At 39.7% G+C, this 17,800-nt stretch overlaps 1 protein-coding gene across 1 annotated transcript in view; it reads left to right on the top strand.

Annotated features, from left to right (window-relative positions):
* The window catches only part of SV2C (synaptic vesicle glycoprotein 2C), a 252,207-nt gene that overhangs the window by 31,908 nt on the left and 202,499 nt on the right, over positions 1-17,800 (top strand). The window lies entirely within an intron of this gene.

Raw genomic sequence — 17,800 nt, 5'->3', positions numbered from 1 at the left:
GGTCTACGTGGAGCATAGTGCACCTTATTTTAGGACCACTGACATGTGATTGACAGAGAGTGAGGAAGCAACAGAAGATTATGTGATATGAAAGCAACTTAAGGATTTTTTTGGAGTATTTAGAAAGCATTTTTAAAGTTCTTGCTTTTCAAAATGTAATAACAAAGATATGTAGTTAAACAATAATGTGAAAATAGTAAAGTTAACTTATATAATGTGGCCAGTTAAAAGAGATAAAATTGGAGTGATGTACATTTTCTAGGGATAAAAGAGGACAGAAGAAATGGGATGAAACAAAAGAATTTGGAAGAGTCACACAGAAAGGCAAAGATAGAAATATGGGAACAGAGAGTCCGAGTATTAGAGACATGCACCACTTTTGCAGAAGCTGCTCTAAAGAAGTCTTTAAATTTCTATATTTTAACATAAAATATTTAAGCACTGGTGTTCTTAAAATTGTATGCTTCACCATATTAGAGGGGAGAATACTTTTCTTTATGCAAAAAATAAATACCTGTATTCCATGGAGGCCAAAAATTGTTTTTGCATTGGATAACCTTGACATCATTTAACCTTTTAGGATATAAAAGATCATGTTTTGGTTTCAAGCTAAAGCCTTAAATCATCTTTTGCTGCTTGACCTAGGGATCAGATGGATCAAATATGAGTCCCACCTTAAAGCAAATGGAGATAACGTGTTAGTTTCATTAATTGTGGTGAAAAAATATATAATTTGGTTGTTTGGCATTGTGTAGACAAAGAAGTTGACTAATTTATGAGCTATCTGCTGGCAGTGTTTTCTTGTATCTCAATATTGTCCTGTTAGTGTTAGAGATGGTGTGAATAGCCGTAGGTCCAGCCAATATCTGGCCAACAAGGGATGTGAGTGACTTTCTTTTTCTTTTGGTGATCTTTGTGAATTTATAATTATAGAACCAACCATTTTGCTTTTAAACACTTGGAGGAGGAGATTCAAAAGAAGAATTTGTGTTAGAGGTCTAATTTCCAAGCCTTAACTGCTTACTGTATTATTACATATAACTTTAAAATATGTTGAAAGTTTCAGTGAATTAGAATGAATGAAAAGAGAAAAGAAAAGTGATAGGATTGTTCATTTGTGCTCATAAATATTCTATCTTTCTTCTTTCTAGTCTATTATCAGAAGAGTTGCAAAGGGCTCAATCTCTTGAGATTACAAGAATAGTGCCATTTACTATGTCCAATGAACAGTATCTAGCTGAGATTTGAAGTATCTGCAAACCTCACTTAAAAATTTGAGGGGGAATGATTACAGGGAAACACCAATGAAATATGTTATAATTCTTCTTAAGTATAATCAAAGGTGAGTTCATTTCATTTACAGTCAGTTCTTTAGTAGGATGGGTGTTATGGGTTAAATTGTGTCCCTGAAAAGAAACGTTAAAATCCTAACCTCCCATACGTGTGAATGTGCCCTTGTTTGGAAGTAAGATTTTTGCAGATGCAATCAAGTTAAGATCATTGGGGTGGGCCCTAATATGACTGGTGTCCTTATGAAAGAGAAATTTTTCACAGACACATAGGGAGAAACTGAGGCAGAGAATGGAAAGATGCACCTACAAGCTGAGGAATGCCAAGGCTTGCTGGCCACCGTAGGAAGCTGGCAAGAGGCAAGAAAGGGTTCTCTACAGGTGCCAGAGGGAACAAGACTCTGCTGACACCTTCATTTCAGACTTTTAACCTCCAGAATGGGTGAGACAATGAATTTCTATTGTTTTAGGCCATCCTGTTTGTGGTATATTTTCACTGGGAAAAGTAGTACTGGGGAACTAATACAGTGGTTTTTGTCTAGAAAAATCATTTAAATCCACAATGACTTAAGTCAACTCTGATTTTCCATAGAAATAGGATAACACATTAGTGGTTACATTTCATTATGACCTGTCCAGTTCTTCAGCAGTATGGCTATCCACAGTATTTTTAGTCACCTAACAACTGTAAGTGGTGTCCCTCTGAACCAAATTGTGTTTTCTAACATGCTGTCCCAAAGGACTGACTTCTATATTTTTTGAAATCTTTAGGAAAGGAACCCTGCTGAATAGGAGAGAGGCTACGGGGTTATGTCAAAACAATGAGAAGGGCTGGTGGGGGCGGAGGCAACAGAGAAGGGAACTGAGGAGACCCTTTATTTGAAGTCAAGGGCATGGAGTATGATTTGTTGTGCATATTGGGAAGTGGATGGCTTGGATGGTGGACAGTGTCACTTGGTGCCTCCTCTGTGACTGGCAGGAAGTAGGGGGCATGAATATCTTTGGTAGAAATCTACCTGGGTGAAATGGCTGCATTTTCATATGAAGTTAGCAGGCAGGGCACTCTCTCCAGCAAAGGCATGTTCCTGAAAGAGCTATTTTTCTAATTTAGCAGACCCTCCGGGTTTCTGGAGTTAACATTTGCAGTCGGACAATCGAGAGAAGTCTCACGAGTCACTGAATTGAAGTAATTGTGCTGAGGCACACATTTGATCACAGAGGCTGCAAGGTTGGTGTGCAGAAGTGAGTTCTGGGCACAGGAGCCAGCCTAGCAGCCCGTCGGCACCAGCCTCACAGCATAGCTCTGTTGTTCTCTATTTGTCTCCTTATGGACCTTTTATCAAGAAATTAGAAACTGAATTCTGAAACCAGGATGGGATGAAACATATCGGAAAGCCGATGCAGTGTTGCCTGCCTGCCACAAGGGTGCGAAGAACATGAGTGTTGGGAGTTCCCCAGGGCTCAGCAGCTGAGAGAGAACAAGATTCAAAGCCAGAAGTCTTAGACATGGGTTCACATTTGCTAGAACCGGCTCTGTGTGACTCTGGGCCAGTCCCAATGCATCTCTCCATCTCAATTTTTTTTCTGTAAGATCCACCCTAGGTACTTATGAGGATCGAGTGAGACAAAACATGTGAAATTACTTTATAAGTGTAAATGTGCGATGCAGATGATACCCCATGAATGCATAACCTTGAAAATCCAAGGGCTGGGAGTTGAATATTGCCTATATTAGAATCTCTGTGTTATACACCAAGTGAGGAACCTTTTTTGGGGGGAGAGGTGGGGAGGGATTCTAAAAGATCCTCTAAATGGAAGCAGAGTCTATCAGATCTGTCTGCTATGGGAGTTATTTTTTTAATGCGCTTTGAATGATAAGTTTCTTCACTAACTCTTTCTTTCTTTTATATCTAGACCTGTCTGTCTTAAGGAATCACGTATGGTTTTCTTATGACTAAAGCAAAGGTGGTTATTAATGATGAATATTTTTAAATAATTCATGTGAATTATATGAGAGAAATTGAGAGAGGGTAAAGTAAGGCACCTTTCCAGCGAAGAAATGTATTTTGTCCTTCTCCCTCCACCCTGAATATTTTCAGCAGTGTATTTCCATTTAGAGAGTGACCTATGGGACTGTTATAATTAGATTCCATTGCTGCCAATGGAGACTGGAAGACAAAGGCAGGCGTCTTTCTCCAGACCGTACTGGCCATGGCAGAAACAGTTCACTACTTAGTGATAGCATCAAGCTAATTTGCCTCCCTGGGATTAGACCAGGAAATATCAAAGTCAATTTGCTTTCTCAGTATTATACTGAGAGGCTGTGGCATTTCTCCTGTTCCTGCATTGTGTGAGTCATGTTTGTTAGCAAGAGAAGTCCTTGGTCTTTCTTGAAACTTCTCCTGTTGGCAACACCAGAAGAATATTGTCACCCCTGATGTGTGTTATCCCTGGTTTCCGGACACTTGTCCTGGGAATGTTTGTTCTGTAACATGCTTTGCCAATAAAGTGCTTTCAGGTCAGATAAATTTCCTTTCTTAAAAGGTCACAATCCATATTTGCATATCAAAGGCTCTCAGAAGGCCTGCAAAAAAGTTTTAACTTTGCTTAACTTAGTGTTTTATTCAGTCATTTGTTTAATGAATATTCTAGAATGTGTCAGGCATTCTGCTAGGTATTAGAATTTAACTAATAAAGAAACAGGAAAAGTCCTTTTCTCATGAAGTTTATGATTGGCAAGGAAAGTCAGGCAATGAACAAATACAAAATATGTCATATGTTGTCAGATGGTGAGAGATGATAAGAAAAATGGCATAAAGGGTCAGGGCACGGTGATGCGAGGCACTGGCACTCTTAGGTGGTGTGGTCGAAGGTTCTATGTAGAGGTGACATTTAAAAGGACACCAAAAGCAAGTGCAGGAGGGAGGCCAGCCTCTATTCTCTGGGGGAAGATCACCGCAACCCAGGAGAACAGCAATTGCCAAGGTCTGGAAGCAGGAAGTGTTTGGCCTCTCAGAGGCCAGTCTGGCTGGCAAGACCAGAGAGGAGGCAGGCGAGGCCTTGTGGGACCGAGGGGATGGGGAGGAGGCCCCTGAAGGTTTTCAGTGGGGGAGTGAGGTTTCCTGCCACACCTTTGGTGAGGTTTTTTTCTAGATGCTCTGTGGAAAAGGGACTCTGAGGGTCAATGGTAGAATAAGGAATGCCAAGAGGGAGGCCCTTGTAGTGTTCAGGTGACATGTGATGGTGGCTTAGACCAGGTAATGAGTAGTGGAAGTGGAGAGAAAGTGACAAGTGTTTCCTCAACATATTTGACCATTAACCTTCTTTTTTAGGAAGACTTTAAAATTATTTCCCAGAATGAATTTTGGAAAATACTGTTGTATATAATCAGATGTCAATCATATATTTCTGTCAGTCACGAAAGTGCCTTTATACCTTCTTCCATGGCGCTAATTTATAGTGGATAACAATGTCAGGGAGATAAGACACCAAAAAGCTAAAGGAAGAAATTTAAAATTTTAAGTTTAGCCAATAAGGCCAAGGTTGAGTTACACTACTGGCCCAGAGATATGACAGTTGAAGAAGGCATTGGAATCTGTTTTTGTTTTTATTTTTGTTTGCTAACACAGGTATAGGTTTGCAAAAGCCTCAGTAAATGTTTGTGTTTTTAAAAAATTTCAACATATCCCTATGAGCATAGAATTCTTACTATGTCTTTTAATAAGCAAGCCCTTAATCAGTGAATACCTCTACTTGTCTACCTTTTGCCTGGCCAACTCAGTTTAGACCTCACTTCATAATATTGTAATACCACGTGTCAGCACGTTGCTCTTATCACATCATAATATAATTGTCTGTTTGTTTGCTAGGTGGTCCTACTAAATGGAAAATATCTTGCTGGCAAGGGTCTGTGCCTTTAGTTCCTGTATGTATAGCATGTAAGGATGGTCTACACCCTTCTGTGGAGCAGGTGCAAAGTAGCTGTGTGAAGAATGAGTAAATGAATGAATATCCAGGATTGCCTTGGCTATGAAGAATATGAGATGAGCTAAAACATGGTCCTTCCCTTATCCAGTTGTAGTCTGATTGGGTGGATGGATGAATTCTGACTTCCCTTGTGACTGTTGCTTTGGAGGCCAGATCAGTTCTCAAACATTGGTGGAATATTCAGTAGTCCACTTGGTAGGATTTAAGCCAAGAAGTCCTTGTCCCCCAATATCTAACTTATAAACCCAACTACTGAGCTTGAAATTCCACAATTTACCCATTTTCTTGGACTAAGGAATTAAGAGAGAAATACCTCAGGGAAAGGAGAAGTACTGTAGGAATTCCTTAGCCATTTATTTATATGTTGGATGTGAATTAGTTTAGCAACTCTCTCCCAGTGACAATAAAGAGAAGGTTTTATTGGAAAAGAGAGGAGAGAATGCCCATTCTCAGCGGCTACCTAGATCTCTTATGCTACTCTTTCTAATGCACAGATTGGTACTTTCCTCCCCACAATCTCACACACACACACACACACACACACACACACACACACACCAGGCTTGTGGCAGCAGGGCCCTGCCTTGAATGGCATTTTCTCAGCACACATCTCTTACGTACCAACAGAACCCTGGGCAGAACACCACATGCTAAGTAAATGAATGCTCCAGTTTTCATGCTTTGCAGATGACTCTGTGGGGACTTGTGCACCACTGAAACACCTTGGTCTCAAAGCTGTGCTCCCATTTAGCTATGGAGCACTGGGGGAGGTGTTCAGTAAGTCCCTGATGCCTCCCTTCTAGAGGCCACAAGCAAGGGAAACAATGAGTACAGCATCCCTCCCCATCCCCCATCACCACGGGAATAATGCCCTGGGAGTGGATTTTATCATGGTGTTCAGGAGGTGCTGAGTAAACAAAGACAGCTGCTTTTTATAGCCACCGCCCTAAGAACCTTGCAAAATGAAATATTTACTAAGTAAAGCACAAAATAGAAAGAGAAAATAAAACGTTTCTAGCCAGTAGAGGGAGAACAGTGCAAGCTCTGGGGGCTCTGTTTCCTCCTCTTGTTGACATCTGTGGGAGTTTCCTGAGGTCCAGGAAGATGTGTTTTGCTGTTATCAATGTAATAGGAATGAGGCTGACTTGATCAATCTGGCTATGCTTTTAAATTGCATTAAATCTCTGCAAGTATGTTAATCACATTGCCCTGATTCCCTCAGAAAAGACAGGCAGACAAGTAGACATTCTTCTTTGAGCTTTCTTTTGCAGGCTAAACCCCAGGGTGTGTAGCTCAGCAACAGCTGTAAACACTGGAGGTGAGCCTTCTCTGAAATAGGATGCTGTGGCTTCATGACTCCCAGCCTGTGCTTGCAGGCTAGGGAAAGGCATGGCCAACTTAGGTTTAACAATCATGTTTCCTTTCAAAATAGGAAATTGCCGGTATTATCACTGCTGACTCATAAATTATAAATTATATTCTTTTATTCTTCTTTAAATTCAAGTAAACTAGCATTTACCGAATGGGTACCACGTACTATGATTTGCCTTTTGATGTTATTTCATCTCAACAACAGCACTGTTATTTCCCATTTTACACTAATGTCACAAAGCTAGTAAGTGGTAAAGGCAGTATGGGAGCCCAAGTGTGTGTCTGACTCATAAACAAGCTCACTGTTTATGTCTATTAAATTAGGTCATTTTAATATGTCTAGGACACCTGTTTACTCAAGGGATGTTGTAGAGTTTCTGTATAAATATAGGAACAATTGCGCATTGGTCCCACTGAAGTAGTATCTGGATGGCTGACTGCTTTTAGTTTTCCATCTTTGAGTCTGAGTAATTGCTTGACACCAGTATTTGGCTCTATAGCCAAGTTTTAAATATGCAATACAGGAATATCTAATTTATAGATTCTTTTTCTTCTACTTTTAGTGATAGGCATACAGGGGAAAGAGAAACTAGTCTTATTTTGTAATAGCTCCGGTGAGAGATTGAGTGAACATGGAGCTGAAGAAGGGTTGTTGATCATAGATACTTATCAAGTACCTACCAGGTACAATGAAGAGCTGGATTTTTCTCTTTGACTGCTCTGTCTGCACTGTGAAACTCTCCCTCTGACTGTCCTCCTCCTTCCTCAAACCTGTCTTTAATGACATTTAATAAATGCTACCTATTTTCAAAGATGTCACGCTCATTATAAGTTGATTGTAATCAGAATAAAAAGGATAACAAATGTGAAAGAGCAAGGCTAATGAGATTTAATAAAAGAAAAGGAGGCATTGCCAATATCTAGGTAAATAGGATTTTAAAAGAACTCCTTGTTTTATGCTCCACTAGGGTACATTCTTCTAGATCTTGTCACCTCCCCCTACTCTAAACCCATCTTTCTTAGAGAACCCAAGGCCCTTACTGTAGCTCTCAAAAGTCCTGAGTGATATGTCCCAGCCACTTCCCTTGACCCCCTCTCCCTGGCTCTACTCAGCCAGTTGGCCTCATTGCCATTCTCTGCCTGAGCCCCTTTGCTCTTGCTGTCTTCCATGTCTGGAAGTCTCTGAGCCTCTGGGTAGCAGCATGGCCCATGCCCTAGCCTTAATCGGGCGTCTCTTTAAATTTCCTCTGCTCAGAGTCTCCTACCTTGGCTGCTCTTCCTAGAAGAGCAGCACCTCCCGCACTCTCTAACCCTGCACCATCCAATAGAGTAGCTGCTAGCGTGTGTGGTCATTTAAATTTAAATTATCATATTTTTATTGGACAATCAGATACAGAATTTCCACCATTGTGAATGTTCTATGGGACGGAGCTGCTCTAACCCCTTACCCTGCCTTGTTTTTATTTGTGGCACTCACCACTACGTGGAGTTACATTTCTTTGTTTTGCTATCTGTCTTGCCTCAAGAAAGCAAGCTTCCTACAATCAGGGACTTCGTGTGTTTTGTTCAGTCTCTGACTTTTAGCTCCCAGAAGAGTTCCCACCGCATCACAGGTGCAGAATACATACTTCCTGAATGAGTGATTGGATCTTTTAAACCCAGGAAAGGAAAGCAGAATTGTTGAGGGAAGTCCTCCTCCCACTTCTGCTTTTCCCAGTTCCCACTGCCTTCCCCAAGCCTCGCCTTTTGGGAAGGTATTCAGGTCCTGGTTTTGTTTCTCTTTGAGTTTCCCTTACATAAGTTCCAGTGAGAGAGGCATAACTGACCACATTGACTTTGAGTAGTCATTATCACATTCACAGATGGTCCCTTTCAAGTCTGGTGGTGCCTGTTTAATTCAGGGAAAACCATCTGCCAGAATGTCTTTGGCCATTGGATGGAAGAGAATGTCTCACTGTTACTTAGGAGCAGGAATTGCGTACGACAGTGTTGTAGCTGATTATGCTTCATAATGCAGGTTGTTTTGATGCTCCTTGGGCATCTGGTTTCCCCCAAAGAGCTATGAGATCCTGGTAACTACTTAGGGACAGGAATCCGGGAGTATTGCACTCCTCCTGGGCTCAAATCTGGGTGCGCTTGCCAGCTCTTCTTGAAAGTTGCTCCTGTACATACTTTACCCAAGATGGGTCCAGGTCTACAGAAGGATATGGAGAGGAAAAGTGAGCTAGGACTGTCAGCATGGTTCAGAGCCTTGTCTTTCTGAATTATCCTCAAGCAAGTCTGACCCTTATTTGTAGTGTATCCACTCTGTTCCACAAATGGAATTCAGTGAGTTGCTCCCCATGAATCCTGATGTTTTACTGCAGTAGACAGCACATTTCCTGACCCACCCAATGGATCTGGCAGAAACTAGTTTGTGGCCAATTATATATCATGGTTTTGAGAAAACTATATGCAAATATAAAATGAATTTTAAAATGTTTAAATATATATTTTCTATATATAGGTATGTATCTTGTTCATTAAATAACTGGCACTGTAAGAAGAATGCATCTAAACTTCACCGAGTTACATAAAAGAAAGCTTGAATAATAGATGTCTTTCTAAATGAGATGACTCTTTCAGTTCTGCAATTAACTTATAAACTTAGCAAAATCCTAATGAAATGTTTCTTTGAAAAGTAGCTAAGCAATTCTAAAGTTTATGTGGAGGAAAAAGTAGATGAGAATAATCAATAAATACTTGCAGAAGATGAAGCATGAAGGATATATGCACTGATATTAAAACATGTAACAAAGTGATAAAAATTAAAGCAAAATGTATAAAGGCAACAGAAGAATAAAAAACTGAACAGATACTAATAAATATAGTAATTTTTTCTCTTATAAAATGGCATTTTAGTAACTATTTCTGGATATTCGGTTATTTTTTTTAAAATCCCTTCCTCATATAACAAAAAAGTTCCAGAACAAAACATTAAACAATAAAAGTTAATTAGAACAAATATAGATGGATGTTTTGGAAGTTCAGGAGGGCCTTGATAAACTTACAACAAAGCAGAAAACATGAACAAAGAAACCTTTAAATAGACTATATAAAAATTGTTTAATAGCTTTTCACAGTGAAAAACACTGTACATAAGGCCATCTGAGAAACAATTTACAACATATATGACCAAAGACTTTATATCCTTCCTATATGAAGGGCTCTTAAAATTCAACAAGAAAAGGATCTTGTATTAATTTCCTGTGGCTGCCTAACAATTTACCACAAACCGGATGACTTAAAATATAGAAATTTATTATCTCTCAGTTCTGGAGGTCAGAGTCCCAAACTAAGATGTGAGCAGAACTGCACTCTCTCTAAGGAGACTCCCACCTTGCTCTTCTAGCTTCTGGGGACTCCAGGTGCTCCTTGGCCTGTGGCTGTGTAACTCTAATTTCTGTCTCCATCTTCACATGGCCTTCTCCTTTTGTCTCTGTGTCTTCTCTCTTCTGTCTAAGGATGCTTGTCATTGGATTTAGGGCCCACCTGAATAATCTAGGATGATAATCACGATCCTTAACATATTTACATCTTTTTCCATATAAGGTCACATTCACAGATTCTGGAGGTTTTAAATTATTACTTTCCCTCAATTTTATTGTGATAAAATAACATCACATAAAATTTACCACTTAACCATTTTTAAGTGTACAGGTAGTGCTATTGAATGTGTTCATAACATGCAACCAACACTACCATTCATCTCCATCACTCTTTTCATCTTGTAAAACTGAAACTCCCTGTCCATTAACTGAAAACTCCCCGTTCCCTCCTTCTCCCAGACCCTGGCAACCACCATGCTATATCCTGTCTCTATTATTTTGACTGGTCTAAGGATCTCATAATAGAATCTTACAGTATTTGTCTTTTTTGTGGCTGGTTTATTTCATTTAGCATAGTATCCTCAAGATTCATCTATATTAGAGCATGTTCCAGAATTTCCTTCCTTTTAAGGCTGAATAATATTCCCTTGTCTGTGTCCACCACATTTTGCCTATCCATTCATCGGTCAATGGGCCAGTGGGTTGCTTCCTGGGTTGAGCTACTGTAAATAACACTATTAGGATCATAGATGTATAAATATCTTCTCTAGAATCTGCTCTCCATTCTTTTGTGTCTATACCCAGAAGTGGAATTGCTAGATCATATGGTAATTCTATTTTTATGTTTTTAGGAACTACCACACTATTTTTCACAGAGTCTCTACCGTTTTATATTCCCACCAACAGTGCACAGTGGCTCCACATCCTTGCCAACACTTGTTATTTTGTTTGTTTGATTTTTGCTAGTAGCCATCCAAATTGGTATGCGTTGGTCCAGTTCTTTTTAAAATAAGCCTGCTTTGGTTTTGTAATCAGAAGGAAAGATTCTGTACTAAATTGAATTCAAGTATTTCTTCAAAGAAGGATACTTCCCACTTTGACTCACTTGAGGATATTTCTGGGACCTTCACAAAAGTTTATATATGCAAACAGGTTTATCATTTGTATGAGCCCTTTAGATTTCACTAATCTGGGGTTTGTAGAGATTTGGACAACTGCTGAGGTCAAGTTTACCCTGGTTTATGAGACTTATTCTTCACAGAGCAAATTAACTGTGTCAAAATGGCATAAAAATGAATGTTAATATACTTAAAATTAAACTTTCCAGACTCTTTGAATGACTTATTACTTTAAAAATACACAGATATGCTAAATACTTTCTATTTTTATAGCAAGTCTATTTAAAAATCATAAGCAATTACATCTGGAAAACTTAGTTTCAGTTTTTGATACATTTAAAAGAAATACTGTATTTTATTTTAGAAATATTATTTTAATGTAGATTTTCTGCCTTTTATCCTGCTTGCTTCGATTAATTCTAATTAGTGTTATGGTATTTTATAATAGAGATGTTAGAATTTAAAGGATTTTAGTGTTCCTCTTAATACAGTATTTCCATAAAGTGTATAATGAGAACTGCTCACTGGTGTCATGTTGAGGGTGGGGAATTCTGTTATTAGGAAAGTTTGGAAATAATCGGGTAACAAATTTAAGCAAGGTTCTTTATAACAGGATTTGTACTGTAACCCTCCTACTCGTACTCCACATGAAGTAAGTGTGAGACAGAAACTTCCAAAATTTATATGACCATACAACTTTGTCCTCTCAGAGCACCTTATAGGACCACATGTTGCAGATTGCACCTTGGGGAACTTCTGATCCAGACAAATTGCCTGGTAAAGAAAGTGGAGGGACTAAAAGTTGGCCCCTTATGGTGCTTGAGTCCTAATTTAATAACATTGCTTTAAGGCCAGATGCAGTGGCTCACATCTGTAATCCCAGCACTTTGGGAGGCTGAGGTAGGAGGACTGCTTGAGCACAGGAGTTCTAGATCAGCCTGGGAAACATAAAAAGACTTCACCTCTACAAAAAATAAAACATTAGCCTGGCATGGTGGTGCACACCTGTAGTCCCAGTTACTCGGGAGGCTGAGGTGGGAGGACTGCTTGAGCCTGGGAAGTTGAGGCTGTAGTGAGTCATGACCATACCACTGCACTCCAGCCTGGGTGGGAGAGTGAGGCTCTGTCTCAAAAAACAAACAAACAAAATACCCAATAACATTACTTTATGCTGTTTTATTTTACTGCTTTCAGGAAAGTTTCCTGCTTTCAGGAAAGTTACACTCTAATAGGGAAGGCCATCACATATATTGATGAGCATAATGGAAAACGTGATTGAATGACAAGAGGAAACCAGCTACACTTAGCTTGCAAGATGTGATTAGGCTAAGCAATAAAGAAAGAAATTCATTTCATGGAAGAGGTGATTTTTGAACTGCACCTTAAAGAATGAAAATGTAGGCATACAGGTAGTTTAGAGGGTTGGAGGGCAAGAGGTGTCTTTAAATAATAAACACTTAATGTCAGAGATTTGGACAGGCCCAATTTCTATTTCTTCATCTCAAAGATGTGCTCAGTGGAAAGCTTCATGGAAAGCTCCCCACTCAACCCCACCCCACTCCAGAAGGAGTCCTGTGTAGCCCAGCATGCCTGACTTGGGAGGGAGGTGTGGCATCAGGAATAAAATTGGATGCAGTTGTCCAGTCAGCTGGCAAGTAGTTCGCGATTTGTCTTCTGTGTCGAATATCTCCTTTAGATCCAAGTTTAAGAGAGGAAGAGGGATGTTATGAGCCCCTCTGCCCAATCCCAGCACACTACATATCTGCAAGTTCTTTAGAAGAGCCCGAGTCAACTGGCATGGGGGCTGCCTTCTACACACCTATGCTGTTTCAGATCCCTATTTCCATCACATGCTCAAATTTCTGTGAAAATGAAGCAGATGTAGTGGGTATGTGGTTGGGCTCTGGCGTAGTATTGCATAGGGTCGCATTATTCCCGGGCAGGTTTCAGTTTTCTTATCTGTGAAGTAGGGATTTTAAAAGTACCTACCCCATACAATGTTTGTGAGCATTATTGTGTGATAATGCATCTGAAGTGAGGGGCACATGGCTGACATAATAACAGATTAGCCATGATTATTGCTATCATTGCTCTATCAGCACACAATGGCTTTAAATCTGCATAAATACGGTTGTTAGAAGAATGGACTTTCCCAGCATCCAGAAGATTCTAGAACATTTGGGGGAGGAGGAGCTATCCAAGATCTTTTGATTGATGGTGGTGATGAGGAGTGAAGCAAAGACTGCATGTTTGGGCGGTGTGGGGAAACACCAAGAGAAACATCTTTGTATAAGGGTTGTGTAGGGTGGCAGCTTGTGTAGGAAAGTTTTAAAATAGTATATAGTGGTATTGGATATGTGTGTTTGTCATGAACCATCGAAGGAGCAAAACAAAACTGCGTTTTGCCAGAATAATGTTTATGTGTATAATTATTCTTTATATTTTACATATTTATGCAAAATATCACACACAATGATCGTGCATGTCATTGACTATATCAGATTCACTTTGCTGTGAACATTGTTTGGTTTAACAGCCACGTCTATAAAGGCTGTTTTTAATCGGCTATGTATCCTGCAGCTTAGCATGGTGAGTAGGGGATCTAAACAGATATTTATCAAGTGCTTATTACAGGAGATACTGTTAATGCCCTGGGTCCCTGGACCCCTTTTATCATCCTGTGCTCTCCCCACCTGGCTTCAGTGTGCCTTTGCTTTCCTTGGCCAGCACCTGTAGCTCTTCAGAGGACTGCCCTCAGGCTACTGGAACTGCCTTGCCTTTTGATACAGAGAATAGGAAGCTCCTACATTCCATCATTGCCCCCAGGAGCCCTCAGCCAATAGTTGGCATGGGGTTATGAAAGCCCAGCACCTTTGCCTGAGTGGGGAATACTTCCTAGGCATAACTTGTACTCCAGAGTTCCTCCTGAAGCTTGCTCCATGGTACAATACCTAAAATTGCAGCCCTGCTTCCGTCGCCCCCTCCCCACCCTGCTCCCTGACTCCCTTACTCTTTAATGAGTGATTTGCAGCTGACTCCTTATGGCTAGGTCTGTTCCTGGGGAAACTGAATTGAAACCACTGAATATGTGTCAGATTCCGTCCTAAAACTGATGTAAACAACTCATTTAATCCTCACAACACTGGAAGGTGGTTATTATTACCCTTATTTCGTGGAGAAGGAAACTGACTTGAGTAAACGAGGAGCATCATGTACTTAATCAGAGGCTGTTAGAGTTTCATTGCTTTGCCTACTTTCCTGCTGTCCTGGCCCACTGATGTCTTATTTAACAGGGTTACATTATCTTTTGAAGTACAGCCACCATCCTAGGGCAGTTTATTGGAACAAACAAGACCACATTTTAAAATTATTACCCATATAAAGCTCATCACTGATTAAAGGCCTCACAGCAATTCTCTTTACTTCAGGATGTAAAAGACAATTTAGAGAAGCAGGTATAAAACCATTCTAGTGTAGGAAAAAAAGTTACTGAAATACTGAAATGACTAGGAAGAAGGCCACCTCATTTAATAAGACTTTAGTGAGACCACTGTGTGAGGCAGATGAACATAAGGGATAAGACTTTGGGGTCAGACACATCTGAGCTTGAGTCCAGCATCTCCTCTAACAAGCTTTGTGACTTTGGGCTATTTCATCTCTCTAAGCCTTAATTTTTTCATCTGCAAAACGGAGGACTATAATATCTATTTTGTAGGATTGAAGTAAAGATTAAATAAAAGAATAAAAGGATGTACAGGAAGTTTTTAGCACAATGCCTCACACATAGTAAGCACCAAATCAAGGTGGTTTGTTTTGTTTTTCATTGAAACAAAGTCCCACACATATTATGTGGTGAAACTCTGTAATTTATTCGAGAAACAAAAGTAAACATGGATGATACTATAAACAGCTGCTCGCGGACCTACTTATAGGCCACACCTGGTGTGTAAGCCCCACCTTTGAGAATTGCTGCTTTAATTCAAGCATGACCTTCCCGTGTAGATATCAATCTGCCATTTTCCTGGCAATATCTGGAATGAGCCAAGCTTTTTCCTTTTTTCCATTTACCAGAGGGAGATAATAGCTGCAGAATTATAACTCTGCCCCTGAATCATCTGCCCCCAGCCAATCATCCTGCACATATTCCAAGATGGCTTTATAGAGATAGTACAGACTTGGGGTTTGGGTTTAACTCTGTATTTTGAAATCATTGTAGATTCACATGTAGTTGTAAGGAATAATTCAGAGAGACCCCTGTACCCTTCACCAGCTTACCCCAAAGGCGATATCTGCAAACATCTAATTTTATATAGCATTTTTGAATAAGTGTTCATATTTCCTGTCTATGAAAGAGCAAAGAAAAATCTTCTTTGCTTTAGTAAGACTACAAACTAAAGAACAAGTCTCTTCCCTCAAGGAACTTACTTGAGCTTCGATTTGGGGGATGAGAAATCTTGAGACACAAAAAGAACTTATATGTGCACATTGCTTTGTTCTGTCCCAGAATTAAAACAAAGATTTCTATAAGAATTTTTTCAAAATTGGAATGTTTAATTGTAAAATTTTTATTTTATTTTATTTCTCATTGCTCAAATGCTTAGATTACTTAGGGGGTTAGAATTGTCCACTTTTCCAGTCATAACCATGACATGTAAGATATCATACCTCTTGCCTCTTACAGAGGTGGCTCCTATACAAGGACCTCTTTAGGGATGAAAACCCTGTAAAGCATGTGGTAAGGATACCTGTGGCTGAGGACAAAAGCAAAAAAGCCATACACAGTCAGTTGATGTACAATTTCTCAGAAACAGCTATGGCAGAAGCTTTCCATTATGAAAGGCACTGGGGTGGTGCCGTACGGTTGTTGGCAGACTCTGCTTTCAACGAAACGGTCTTTGGAGCTCACTTAATGGTGTTTCTGGGGCTGATTGGGTACAGGAAGCAGCTGATGTGCAGTGTCTGATGTGATCATCCGTTCAATGGATAGGATGGCAGTTTATTTTATTTATACTGAGAAATATTCTGATTGTCTGTTAATTTTTAAAGTAGGGAATGTCTCTTAATTCCATCATTGTCCTCCCTGCCCCTTTTCCCTGACTTCTTGAGTTTCTGAGCACCCCATCCTCAGCCTCCTTTGTTACCACCTTTCCATTTTTTCTTACTTTTCTCATAGATTCTCCCATCACTCTCTTCCTCCCTTTCTCTTCCTCTTACTTTTTTTTTTTTTTAAAAAAAAGGGAAGACAAACAGAAAAATCGTTTACTAAAACATTTGGTTGTAAACCTTGCAATCACATGTTTATTTTAATTTCATTTTATCATCTTCCAAAACACAGGTCTGTGAGAGTCATACTCCTGTTTTGCCTACTGGGCATTTGTGGGTATTCAGTGGGAATGAAGCAAGGTCCATTTATAAACAAACATCTGTTTGTCTTTATTGCTGGGTTTGATTGTGGCATTTGGATGAGTAGTTAAATGTATGTTAGTAATAGCCACTTTAAATATTTTAAACTAGGTACAAAATGAAAAAGTAGAAATGGCGATTATATAAATCAATGTTTGGAATGCTGCCGTAGCTTAAGGCTTGGGGAGTTAATGATGGGGGAGAAAGACTTTTTTAACCTCCGTATCATCTGTGTACAAGGATGAACCTGACGATGACTCACATGAGCCACCAGAAGAGGCAGCTGAGTGGACAAATGGAATACAAGTTGCCAAGAGGTCAGCCTGAATTCAAGGAACCAAGGCATGAGGGGGCTATCAGTGAAAAAGAAAACCAAATAACAGGTCATGAAAGGTCCAGACTTTACTACCAAAACAGCAGCTAACCAGAGTGGCAGCTGGAGGAGGTGGGAGGGAGGGAGAGAGAGAGTGTGTGTGTACTGGGTATCCAGAGATGAAGAAAATAGAAGTGGGGTTGTGGAGGTACATGGCGTGGAGCTTACCTGTCCGTGATGACCTGGGGGTAGTTTCTGAAAGGGCAGACTCCTCCCACCGAACAACAATATGTTCTAATTCAATATCAAATGCATCTGTAAAATCATTTGATGAACTGTGACGATCCTATGGATATGACACTATACTAGGGGAATATACTCCTTGTCTGTTTGGGGTGCCATGTGAGTCTCTGTTAAAATTTGTTAGAAGGAAATACAATGTTAAGTAGGGGGGAAATCCAATTTTACAAACATAGCTATAGTTTGATAGTAATTGTATATGGGGCTGCTTGCTTTTCAATGTGAGGAAATAGGCCCAGTAGGATTCTTCTAATATTCTGGTTTTGCCTTTGCAATATTTGTTTGTGTCTGTGAGCAATACTGTTTTTCTCAATCAAGGTATATGCTTATAGCAATTTCAAAATGTGTTGGGTGTACTTTTAAAGATGCAAAATGCTCTGTTTTATTCTCAGGGGAATTCCCGTGTACTGTTACCCTGGGGATAGAATTCCTTAAAACAAAATAATAATGATAGCAGTGAAAACCCTAAATACTCCAAGTGACATTCACACTTAAGCAGAGAAGCAGCATAGGGTATACATGTGTATACAGTGAGATCAAAAAAAAAAAAAAGCAAAAAACTAATTTTGTGTTGTAGTTTGTGGGGCAATGAAAAGAGGCCAAGAAATAGATAGAAGAAAAATATATGGAAAGGAATAATGAATATCTCCT

The sequence above is a fragment of the Chlorocebus sabaeus genome, chromosome 4 (assembly GCF_047675955.1).
Source record: "Chlorocebus sabaeus isolate Y175 chromosome 4, mChlSab1.0.hap1, whole genome shotgun sequence".
Classification (NCBI taxonomy): domain Eukaryota; kingdom Metazoa; phylum Chordata; class Mammalia; order Primates; family Cercopithecidae; genus Chlorocebus; species Chlorocebus sabaeus.
This window is presented reverse-complemented; position numbering and strand designations above follow the sequence as displayed.